General features: G+C 39.3%; 1 protein-coding gene across 44 annotated transcripts in view; it reads left to right on the forward strand.

Moving 5' to 3' along the window:
- Positions 1–12692, forward strand: part of ZBTB20 (zinc finger and BTB domain containing 20) — a 500505-nt gene that overhangs the window by 130670 nt on the left and 357143 nt on the right. For 2 of the 44 annotated variants that reach the window (XM_083437103.1, XM_083437102.1), the window contains exon 4: positions 540–645. The exons of the other annotated variants lie outside the window; for them this stretch is intronic. The gene's annotated coding sequence lies outside the window, so the exon portion shown is untranslated. The remainder of the gene's footprint in view (positions 1–539; positions 646–12692) is intronic. 44 annotated transcript variants of the gene reach the window in all.

A 12692-nucleotide genomic window follows, 5' to 3' on the forward strand; every position in this document is an offset into this window, starting at 1 on the left:
TTTTAATATGGTGTTTTAATCCTGTAATCCACACTAGGACCTTAGAATGAAGGGCAGGTAATAAATAAACAAATAATAAAGTCTTTTCCTATGGGCCTGCCAGGTTTTCTTTTAACACCAGTGATATAAATTTGGGATAATTTTTTTTAAGAATGTAAGAAGCATTCTGCTTAGGCAGAGGAAAGGCCTATCTGACATAAAGTTCTGCTTCCCATAGTGTCCAGCTAGATGCTTCTAGGAAACCCAGAAGTATGAAATGAGCTTCCCAGCTACAGAGATATATTCTGAACCTGAGCTATTACTTCATTACTTTTTGAAGAAATTGTAAAATTCTTTTACTACCTAGTGTACTGCATACAAAGGTAAATGTAGACTTTCATTACAGTATGATCAACTACATCCAGTTTTTGATTATACCTCCTCTTACAAGGCAACTTAGAGTGCATTCCTATGGAAGGAGTATCTCAATTCTAGCTACTGTCTCAACACCAATTATTCAACTAAATTGGTTCCATACTTAACACAAATGTATTTTTCAGTGCTGTTACTTAAAGTGCAGAAAGAACACATTCTGGATCCTCGTGTACATAATAAGCATCTAAATACGCCTATTTTCTACTAAGCCAAGAAGTCTGCATTTGCAAGGTATACTTCGTTCTGTATAACTCATCCATGCTAAGGAATTTTTGTTCATTTAAAAATATTTTATTACATAAACATTACCAAAACAATTGGTTTTTCCCTTCCCACCTCCTCCTCCAGAAGACTAATGTGTCAAATTTTCCCATAAATCTATATGCGTAGTTGGTGGGTGCCAGTCATCGGGATAATCAGTGCAGCATCAGGACAGACTTGCGGGCTGGGGAGGGGGAGTTGCTGTAGTCTGTAGAGATTCCATCTCAGTCTCCAGGCTCTCTGTACAGAAGTGGGAGGGGGGATCTAGAGCGTTCATTCCTGGCATTGGGCAATCCAGACAGATTAGGGCAGGCATCCCCAACCTGCGGCCCTCCAGATGTTTTGGCCTACAAATCCTATGATCCCTAGCTAATAGGACCAGTGGTCAGGGATGATGGGAATTGTAGTCCAAAACATCTGGAGGGCCGAAGGTTGGGGGTGCCTGGATTAGGGATTCTGCTGGTTTTGGGGGGCTCTAACATTTATGCTGATGTGACAGACTCTGGAGTGGCTTAGGACTTCATGGCTGCCATGATGACCATGGGGCTGTAGCAACATATCACTGGTCCAATGCATATGACAGGCCACGCGCTGGACCTTGTTTTCTCAACTGGGCAGGAAGAGGTTGACTTGAAAGTGGGGATATTGACACCAGCCCTTTGTCATCTGTTGAGATTAGGCTTTCAACACCCTTTCCCTTCTGCAGAGATGAAGGAGCCATTAGGATGGTCCACCCTTGGATACAGTGGGGAGTTTTCCGGCTGATATGACTGGGGCTTCTGTCAAAACTCTGGCTCTGGAAACTGGAACATCTGCATGGCTCGGGCCATTGACATGATCACCATCTCCTGCTTTGTGGGAGTTTCTCTCCCTGGTATACTCCAGAGATTAGTGCTCGGAAAAAGGTTGGGAGATGGCTCAAACATGGCCTTAGTCACTCTGTATGATATGCGTATATTAGTAATTGATGACACTATGTAAACACTGTTCTTGGGGGGGGGGAGCATTAAGTTGAAGTAAGCATTTAATTCACCTTAAATTTTGGTCCTTAAAATTGCTTTAAAAAAACAGGAAATGAAATTCCATACCTGTTCTCAATGAATTCTCTCATGATTTTTAGCATTGTGCGATCTATTGATTACACATTGCAGTTGCTTTAGTATAGGAACATTATGATGGACAATTAACTAAGAATTTACTGGTTCAGTGGGCTAGAGATAGGAAGAGCTAGCTGCTCTTCAAGGCAAAGTCAGATTGGTCAGGAAGCAGTAGGTTTTGGTTCAGTGCTGTCTTTGAACTCCATATTTTACATTTCTGAAATGTTTAAACTTCCATTAGATTTATAGGTATATGGGTTCCCACAAAGCACTGGAGGTCTACCTGTCACTTCCCTCTTTGGGTCTTTGATATGATATATCCACACATTTACAAAATATGTAGAGAAGAAGAAAAATGGAAATGCTTATTTTCTTTGAAGCTACTGGAATCCATTCATAGATTCAGAATCAACAGGTGTAACTTAGGACATGTTTAAGATATTGCCCCTAACTATGATAATGGGGCACGCTGGGTCACTTCTGAGTCTTAAATTAGGCTTATGGGCTTTTAGATAAGGAAAGTTTTTGAAAATTGTTGTGAAGTTTCCCAGTGAATTTACATAGCCATTTTAAATCACTCTATAAAATGGTAATACCTTTAGTTTTTCTCTGGCACAAGACAAGACAAGACAAGAAGTTTTGTTTGTTATATTTTCAGTAATTCAATGAACTTGCCATTTTGACCAGGTGGCTTGCTTTTAGAGAAAAACAAGTGTAAAGCCCACTTAGTCTCACTGAACTGGTTGTACAGTTTTGGGTCCTAGTCATAATGTTTCCTTGATTCTGTTATATTGTGGCAACATGTGAAGCTAGAGTATTTCTTTCTTGGACATGCTGGTTGTTAGAGTTTTCATTAATGGCTACTAGTGGGCTATCAGGGTAATCTTGAAAACCAGCATGGAAGGAACCCAACATTCTCCCTCGCTTGAACATGAGAGTCAGCTATAAAAATGTTTTGCTCACGCTGTGTCAGCTAGCTTTTAGAAACAAAGCAAAACCAGGAAATTTGATTTTGGCTAGAGAAAGCAGCTCTAGGATTTTGGAGCTAATGGATGGCAGAAACCATCTTGGGTTCAGATGTGCTGCTGTTGATTTTTTACTGATGTGTCTTTGGAACTAGCGTCACCTGCTTCTGTGCCTGCCCAATTTAACTGCATATTTGCAAACAAAACTGCTTAGTCTAATTTGTATATTTGCAAACAAAACTGCTCAGCATAATCATATATTTGCTAACAAAGGGTTATTACAAAACATTGCAAGTGTCCAATTCACTCCCTCCAAAGAAAACACTTTGTGAAACTCTCTGGACACTTCCCATTGTTTGGGGAAGTGGGGAGTGCAAAACAAAACATATAATTGGCATATGAACAATTAAATATTCCTGAAATACAATCCCATTGGTGTAGTATTTCATAAGGCTGCTCTTTAGGTCCAGATGTAGTGTTGAGGAGAGTTTACTTACATTATGAAAATAACTAATAGTTCTTTGTCCAAAGACCTTCTAAAAACTGGTTAGTAACAGTATGATCATTCACGAAACATGTTATTTAGCACATTTTATGCATGGATTAAATTAAGGTATATTATTCTTTGTTTTAAATAGGAGCTCGTATTCTCTTTCTTGAGTTACTGCATTTTTCAAAAAGTGCACAAATCCAATATTCTACTGTTGACAGATTATTTTAAGGGTTGTTGTTTTTTTTTGGAAGAAAGGACTACTTTATAAATTCTTCATAAAAATGGTTGAAGGAGACACAACATCTGATGGTTTGGGACAGAGCTTTCCAAAGTGTGTGTCATGGCACATTAGTGTGTTGGCTGCAGTGTGTAGGTGTGTCATGTGAATGCCTCCCACGCTTCTCCTGAGGCTGTAAAGGGGTTAGTTTAACTTCCGGTTTGCTAGTAAAACTGAATTGCTGTTTCACAAAATGATGCAAAACTGAATTACTGTGTTGCAAAATGAGGCGTGTCTAAAAGTGTGTCACCAAAATGAAAAGTTTGGAAAGCTCTGGCTTAGGACAATACTAAACGTTATGATAAACTTGGTGCTCCAGTTCAGAATGGTAGTCCCTCATCATCTTCCCTTTTAACTTCTTGCAAATTTTAAAACTGCTTGCCTTTTCTTCTTGTAAGTGTTAAATTTGTTTCTATCTCTGCCAGTTGCAATAATATGGAACAGGAAATGCACATAGACATGGAGAATGCATAGCAGAGAAAAGGGAGTAACTGAACACAGAGCTTCCATTTTTGACAGCAACCCTGTGTTTGACCTAGCTTTTAGTAATTAGTTGCTTCTAGACTGACAAAAAAAGCATTTAAGGTGGAAATAGTGATTCCAAAACTGGGGAACTGTGCTTATAGCTGTTAAGGGTCCCAGTCAGGTGCCCTCCTCCCAGTTCACATCAGCATAAAGTGAGAAAAATAAGCATTCCAACTAAATCCAGACTATGGGTTAATAAACAAAACAATTTGGTTTCTGCAACTCAGTATTTGTGAATTTCAAACAAGCATTTTGATTAAAATTGTATGGCTTGCGTGGCTGTAGAGATGGAAGGCATAAATGAATGCTAGGTTGCTAGGATTGATCTTTGTCTTCCTGCCATGACAGACGTAAAAGAAGAGAACTCTCTAAACACATACATATCTTATTATGACACACACATTTGGAAGAAGCCCCATTGGCAAAAACTAACATAAAGTGACACGTTGTTTAAAAAGTTGTTTTGAATGTCTTCTCCTGTTGATCATATGCAACGGGGATAAATAAACACCCAGTGTGTGGTGCAACCAGGCTGAGCATTCATGCTCCAGCAAATGTTTATGTCTTCGGTTGGCTGCATTGCTGTTTGTTTACTGTAAACATCATACCTGTATATGTTTGTAATGTATACATTAGCATTGGTAGTACAATCTTGGCTGTATAGTTGTGAGGAGGCTTTTTCTTGGATATGACCAGATGGGGTTTGTTCTCTCCTCCCCGCTCCTTCTAATGCGGTGAATTAGTCTTTTGTACTTCTTGTGAAACAGAGGGACTGCTTATTCAAGCAGGACATGCTGTGCCCTGCTTAAATTAATGCAGGTGGATATGCAAGAAAAGCCACATAGGATTTGTCTGGTAGGAATCAAGCTAGTTTAGCTTTTTGTTTAATTAAAAACAGGTCTATTGGGTTCTCGGTTTATTCACTGATGAGTGGGATGATACACAAGTCTCCTCAAGGTGAAATGACTAAAGTTGTTAGGCTCACATTTAAAGATGTCTCTTCTGCCACCATGTTGGTGTTGTGCCTCTTCTTTTTATAGCATTTTAAAATCCCTTTTAGTGATGATGGTTGTATTTGGGCAAAGGATAAAACTTGAGTTCATGTGCTCCCCATTCGCCTTCAGCAGTGCTGCTGAAAGGAGGGTGTCATTGTTTGAGAACCAATACAAACTCTGGTTAGTTTTGACTATGCCTTGGCCAAAGAAGCCAGTTTCAAACCACAGTTTACCATCTTGTTTGGATAAACCACATAGCTGCAGATTTGACAGTTGTCTCATGACACATATTAAGCTAACTGGCCTATAATTTCCAGGAACCCCTTTAGCGTTCTTTGAGAATTATTGGGTGGGTGCCATCCAGTTACAGAAATTCTTGCTTTTTCCCCTTTTTTTCTATTTGGTCTAGAGCTTCTTATGGATTCTTCCTTATGGCTGTGCCCAGGGAAGAACAAGGAGGGGTGAGCAGCTCTATGCATGTAACACTAAGCTGTGGTTTTGTGTTACATCTGAATGAAAGCAATGTTGACTTCCTGCTCCTGGTGTCTTCTAGAACTTTCCCAGTCATTGACACTCTTTGTCTTCTGCCAGTTATCTAACTTCTTCTGCTGGTGCATTTAAACACTTTATGAAAACTCACTCTTCAAACTAGCATTTTTAATTGATTCTGCACATCATTCTTTTTGGTCCTCTTCTTTTCTCCCAAGTGTTTCATGGCTCTTACTTAGACAAGCCTGAGGCAAGACCTGTTTTTTTGTTTTTTGTCTTGTTCCCTTATTTAAAGCTTTTTCTTGGTTGTTGCTCTCAAAATAACTCCTTGTAATCAGAGGCACAAGTAAGAAGACTATATATGTCCAGGGTTTTTTTGAGCAGGAGCTCAGGGGAACTAAATTCCCTTACCATATTTAAATATTATTATTATTATTATTATTATTATTATTATTATTATTATTATTATTATCTGTTTGCAGGGGCTGGAACGGACATACACCCAATGCTTGAGCCAAAACTCCACCTATATCTGTAATCAGTAAAGTTGTCGCTATTTCTAATCCAGATCATTGTTGGCTTGAATTTATTAATCACATCGTATATTTAGCCATTCCCTGGGAGGCGGGGACGGGGAGTATGGCACTGTGACTGGGCCCACAATAAACTGACTGTCTGACTTCGTGGTGAGTTTCTCCCAGACTTTGTAACTCCCTCCCTAGAGAAGTTAGACTGACTCCCTCCTTGTTGTCCTTCTCTCAGCAGGTGAAGAACCTTATTTCAACAGGATTTAGGGAACCAACTGCTTTTAATGAAAGGGCTGAGGCCGTGCTATTTTCACTGTTATTATCTGCATGTTTATATCTTCTATAGTTTTAATTCTATTAATGTTCTATTAATAATTGGTGAGGTATGGAGGAAGGAAGGAAGGAATAATCCTCCCTCCATGAGTAGATCCCAAGTTATTTTTAAAATTTAGGGCCTTATATGTCAGTAATAACACCTTTTAACCCAGCTCCATAGCAAACCAGTAGTCATTGCAAAGATGTAATGTGCTTCTGGTAGGTCTACCCAGTCACTCTCCTAGTTGTGAAGTCATGTGACTCAGAATGGAGCAAGAAGCTCCATGTCAGACTCCTAATGTGAGCTGTGTTCTCAGTGAGATGTAGCTTCTAGTCTGAGCTGGCAACATCTTTCTGAATCATGTGGGGGCAGTGAAGGCGTTGCTTTGGGCAGCAGATTCCAGTGTGAAATTCTTCTTCCTGCTTCTTACCACATCTTCATGTGTCCTTGGGAAGGGGGAAAAAGACTTCAAAGCCAAAACACATTTTGAGTGGTGTTCAACTAAGTTTTATTTAGAGCAGACACATTGTAATGAATTGCCCTAAGTTGGTTATATTTATCAGTTTCATTTGGTCTGCTCTGAGTAAAACTTAGTTGAATCCCAACCTATGTTTCCAGCATATAAATTTCTAAGACCAGCAATTGATTGTTTGTGTAGCTAATAATATATAGTAATCACAAATAATGGGTCACATTTTTGAATGCTTACAACTTAATGTTTCCCTTTCTTATAAAGGTCTGCATAGTGTAGATAGCCACATGGAGTGAATATATATAATCAGATGTAGGCAAACATATGATAGGCTAGTCACCCTGACTGCCTCCTATTTGCAGTTAACCTTTTGATGAATGATCCATGAAACTGGTTTTAGATGTTTTAAAAAAGCAAACAACTAGAATAATTTCATCATAAATGTGTTAATTCATTAGTAAAAAATGGAAAACAACAACAAATGAGGTCTCAGCTTGATCATTAGAAAGATGAATTTCAGAAAGAGTGAATTGACATAACAGCATACTCACCCAAGGGCTACTGTGAACCTCACAAGCAGATAAGACATCCCCTTACTCACAAAATAACCATCCTCGTTGTATAATTTGGCATTTCATTCTATTCTTGGGAAAATAAATTTCATCAATGAACAGCTTACAAACTGAATGTAGAAAAATGTTATCTGATTATCTAAACACCTGCTAATTTTCCTAGTCGTGAAGAAGCTGAAATTTCAGTCAGTACCTTGGATCATTCATTTCCCTGCACTCAATACCCTCCCCCAAAGTGTCACTATTATAGTCAAGAGCAAATAGTCTGTTCAGCTCTTGAATTATAGGACCACTGATCCTTTTAAATATGAAAATAAAGTCTCTGATCAGACAAGTGAATCAGAAAAATTAAATTTGCTTCTGTGTTCAAGAAAGAAAATGTTTTATTGTTTTTAGGCTTGGCAAGCCAATGCATCTTTATTCCTTTTAATAGTTTTTAAACTGTTTTTAAATTAAATTATGGATTTTTAAAATAAGTTTACCATACGTTTGAGAGGGTATAACAGCCTATGGGTCAGTACTTTTGAAATGTTATTATTTTAAGACCTATCAATTTTGAATGTTTTGTCTAAGAGTGTTGATGCTCTGTTCCATATTAATTGCAATAGATTTTTCTCTAATAAAAAATATTTCACACTTTCGGTGATGAATATATAAAATTGTATTAACTTCATATTCCTCATAAATTCCCACCATGACCAAAGCTTTCTTGTCTCAAATGCTATCTTGAAAGTTTAAGCTTCTTTATGGTAAGAAGCTTTAACTTATTCCAGTTTGTATTTTTAAATAAAAGTGGTATACGTTTCATGCAAAAATCACCCAAGTCCTCCAGTGTAATTAAATTTCTGGGATTTTTACGCACTTCAAAAGCCTACAATCTGCAGTTAATAGTATTTTTCAGACAAGTATTTGGATACCCCAAAATGATTCCAATGTGGGCTGGTGTCTGTCACTCCGCAGACACCACAAAGTGTTGGAAATTGCAATGCACTCTGCTATAATTTGTCTTAAAAATATGCATGACAGCAATGGTTGTCTTACCTGCATTTTCAGTGGAAGAAAGCTATTTGAGTTTCTTAAGTGAATAAGCATGAAAAACAGTGTGATGGAATTGAGAAGCATAATCGTTTGTATTACAGAATTTCTGATCAATTTAATCACTGAAGCCACTTATTGGACCTCAAAATCTGGTTAAAGGGAAGTTTGGAATGTGTTTTAAATTGCTAAATTTCAGCTATAGTACAGATATTTTGTGCTAACTTCAGCTGACAGCATCTACAAGTTGTGGATTGTGACTGGTATGCACCTGCTTACAACGCCTTGTATCTTTTAGGTATTGGCGGATGGCGGATGTTCAATCACTACTTAGTCATATTCAGCTGAGTTCCCCCATATGTCTTTCAAACTTAAAGAAATGCAGTTTATAAATTCATTTATTATTTATTTTTAAAAATTATATCCAGCCTTTCAGCCCCTGAATGTGCCCCTAAGGTGGTTTGCAACTATAAATTTACCGGGGGTTTTTTGCCCCATAGGGCACACCTAGTTTTTTGGGGGGTAAATAAAGAAAAAAAAAGTTTATTTCCCCCCCCCCCCAGGCGCAGGGCTGGGGCGGGGGAAGCCTGAGCTTCCCCCAACCCCAGCCCCCAGAACAGGCTGCTATCCGCAAGCCTAGGGAGCCCAGCGCGACATCTCGCCAGTCTCCCCAGGCTTGCGGAGAGCTGCCCGAGCCTGGAGAGCAAGAGGTGTCGGTGCACACCGACCGCTCTCGCTCTCCAGGCTTCAGCAAAAGCCTGCATTCGCCCCATAGGACGCACACACATTTCCCCTTCATTTTTGTAGGGGGAAAAGTGCGTCCTATAGGGCGAAAAATACGGTATGCCCTGATGCAATAAAAACTAGAAGGAATATTCTCCCCCCACAACGATCAATTAAAATGCCATAAAATAATAAGGATTAATGACAGTTTAGAAACCATTAAAAGGAATAGAGATGTATTGGCTGCCCAGCCTAAAAACAATAAAGCATGAGTCCAGGCAAATTTTCTTTGGGAGGTAGTTTCCAAGTCAGGGTGCTGCCACTCGAAAAGTCTTGCCTTGTGTTGCTGCCAAGTAGTGAAATGCAGTGCAGGACTTCTGGTAGTGACTGCTAAAGGTGGGAGGATCCTATGGTCTTCAAGACCAGCCCTAACTATATGTATTACAATAATCTAATATGAATGTCATTTGAGGCACATGCCATTGGCCAGATCTGCCTTCTCCAGGGTAGGAGGAGCAGAGCAAATCCTTGAGGAAGAGTTCTTTCCCAAAGCTTTACTGCTTAGATTACTTCTGCACACATGCAAATTGATGGCTTAAGGCACTACACATGGTTAATCCTAAATACAGCTGCAACAAAGGCAGGTGCTCTAACTAGCAAAGCTTTAGACGTTGATCTGACAACAGTCCCACCCCTTTGCTGTCCTGTATATGGGAACAGGCCAGACTCATTTTAGGACAGTAAACGTTTCTGCAATTTGTCGCTACTCCTAGTTCCCTTTCTCTTGGCTCCTCCCAGACCTAGGTGATGGGAGGGGTGCCTCTGCCTCCTGACCAGTGGTTGTGACCAATGAAACATCCCCCTCTGGGTAGGCAGAGCTACCCCATTAACCGATGGCACCAGGATGGGCAGCTAAGTGAGCGCCATGTCAGAGACAACCTCAGAGAGGGACCAGGCCCCCCCATATTTATATACTACTGAATTGTAATGAAATCTCAAAACAAATATGAAAAATATTATTATCAGTAAAGGCAGTAAAAAACAAGTATTTAAAAATTCAGAAATTAATTTAAAAATCAACAATGTCCTGAAACCAGATTAAACATCAGCTTCTATATATCTGGATAGGCTTCCCTTAACAAAAAGGTTTTTAGCAGACACCAAAAAGAGTACAGTGAAGGATTCTACCGGATGTCAATATTTAGGAAGTTCCCAGGAGGCTGCTGCCAGTAACAGTGCCAGCTTCACAGATCTAAGCGATCAAGTGGGCATATATGGGCTAAGGTGATCTCACAAGTGAACGGTGGTTGCGGGGAATACCAATTTAACTTTAACTGTGCAACCTGAATTTGCTGATAAGTGACAGAAAATAGTGACAGCCTGGAAGCGCCCTGAGACTGATCAGACACAGTGTCTTTCACGAGCACCATTCAGCAGCAAGCAGAATCTAGAGGTCAAACAGGTAATGATAACAACAAAATGTGGTCCTTATATGTGTATGGGGTTCTTTTTTACCAACTCTGTTGTGTGATTCAGAGACCTTACAACTATCATTCATGACTTCGTGTATCTTGAGGCTACTACAATGTGCTCAACATGGGGTTGACTTTGATAGCATGATGCAGAAGCTCTCCCTCTTGTGCAATGTGGCTTCCCTCCTGATTGTGGGTTGCCAAAAGCACATTGTAACCAATGCTGTGCCATCTGCTCTGACTTTGTATTGCCTTCTGGGCAGTTCAGGGTGTTGGTTCTGACTTATGAAGGCCTAAGTGGCTTGGATCCAACAGCAGAACATTAGCAGTTCAACCATAAATATACAGATCCTGTCTAAGTGAAAGCACAGACTTCAGGCATGGAACTCTCACCCTGAAGAAGAGCATATATAGCTTTGAAACGTATCTGAAAGTATCTCTAGCTTCTAGGTGTGATATTTTTATGAGACTTTGACAGCTTTATAATGAATTATGTTTGCACCTTTTGTGCTCTATTTGTTACATTTCTGCCCTCATGCTCCTCCCCCTCTCTTTAATCAAGTTACACTCCCATTCTTGCACTAGTAAAAACTGCAGATTTTGCCCATTTGGTACTGTTTTATTAAACTCTGTGGAGGATTAGTCTCTCAGTTATCTTTTTGTTTAGGATTTATGACAAACTTACTGTGTGTGTGAACGAGAAATGGCTACAGTGGGATGCCTACAATAGCATTGGCAAGAGGCTGTGAGATTACATTTGGGAGAATATGCTGTGTACAAGAAAGTGACAAGCGAATTGAAATTAAAACAAAGGAATTGGAAATAGACCAGTAATCAATCTCGCCTCCTATCTCAATAAACCAGGGACATTTTTTCCCTAACGAATTCAGGGCAGATATCTCAGCGATGCCACGACAACAAGCCTCTCCCCCTTCTATTAAATCTACATTTCGAAGGTGGATGGTGCTGACTCATAAATTAAATTGGAGTAATACATACAGTGTATATATATTTCTGTCACTTTGTCTCAAATTAAACATGAACCTTCTCCCCTGACAAGATGATAGAAAAGTTAATTGCTCGCCCTGGCTTTAAATTGGAATTGGAATTTGCAAAATGCTAAAGGTTTATGAGATCTAAATCATGAGGAGCTTAAATTACATTCCTGTGATAAAATATTAATAAATCAATTAAAACATAAGCCGAGTATAATATTACTTTTCGTAGGAACCTTGAACACAATAATTCATTAAAATGTGCAGTAGCAATTATTGTATCTTTTTAATATTAGGTTTTAGTAGTTTTTAAATGTGGCCAAGACAACACTAGATGATAACAGGTCACATAGAGGGATAGGATGGCGTTATCCACAATAGCATCCAGTAGACCCTTGACCACAGAGAACAAATAATGGGGGACATTTTTATATTCTTTAATCTTGGCACTTCCTCTTCTGTTGTGTTTTTTACTGCCAAAGTCAGCTTTTCGCACATGCCCTAGCTGCAGGTGCCACACAATGGGTAAATATTGCTCCTTCTGGGGATGTCCATTGAAATCATTGGGATAATTTCCATTGGCTTCAATGGGTTTTGAATCAAGCTGACAGAATCCAGGCATTCTGTAATTACCCACATCACACTGTAGAGAGAATTATAGTACCCATGATGCCAGAAAGCCAATTGTATAGCAGATGCCTATAATGCAGTATCTTAGAATACTCTCACCATGACAGTGAGGCAGAATTATGGTAAAACTCAGGGGGCTGTTTCCCTATTCTGGGAAAGCAGAATGTTACTGCTTTTCAGAAAATGGATTTATTCTTTCACCCCTCATCTCTTCTATCATTTAATTCTCCCCCCCCCTCACTTTGTGATACCATTGAAGTTCAGGTGTTGGTTAGTAGCAAAAATTCAACACTGGCTAAATTTTCACCAGACTTTGTTTTCTTGCGAACAGATCTCACTAATCTCTAATCTCTGTACAGTCTGTTTTTGGCACAGGATAAAGAGCTCTTGAAGGCACAGTATGATACATAGCTGCTGTTTGAAGGTGTGCAAGA

The sequence above is a fragment of the Podarcis tiliguerta genome, assembly GCF_965153285.1.
Source record: "Podarcis tiliguerta genome assembly, chromosome: 4".
Lineage (NCBI taxonomy): Eukaryota > Metazoa > Chordata > Lepidosauria > Squamata > Lacertidae > Podarcis > Podarcis tiliguerta.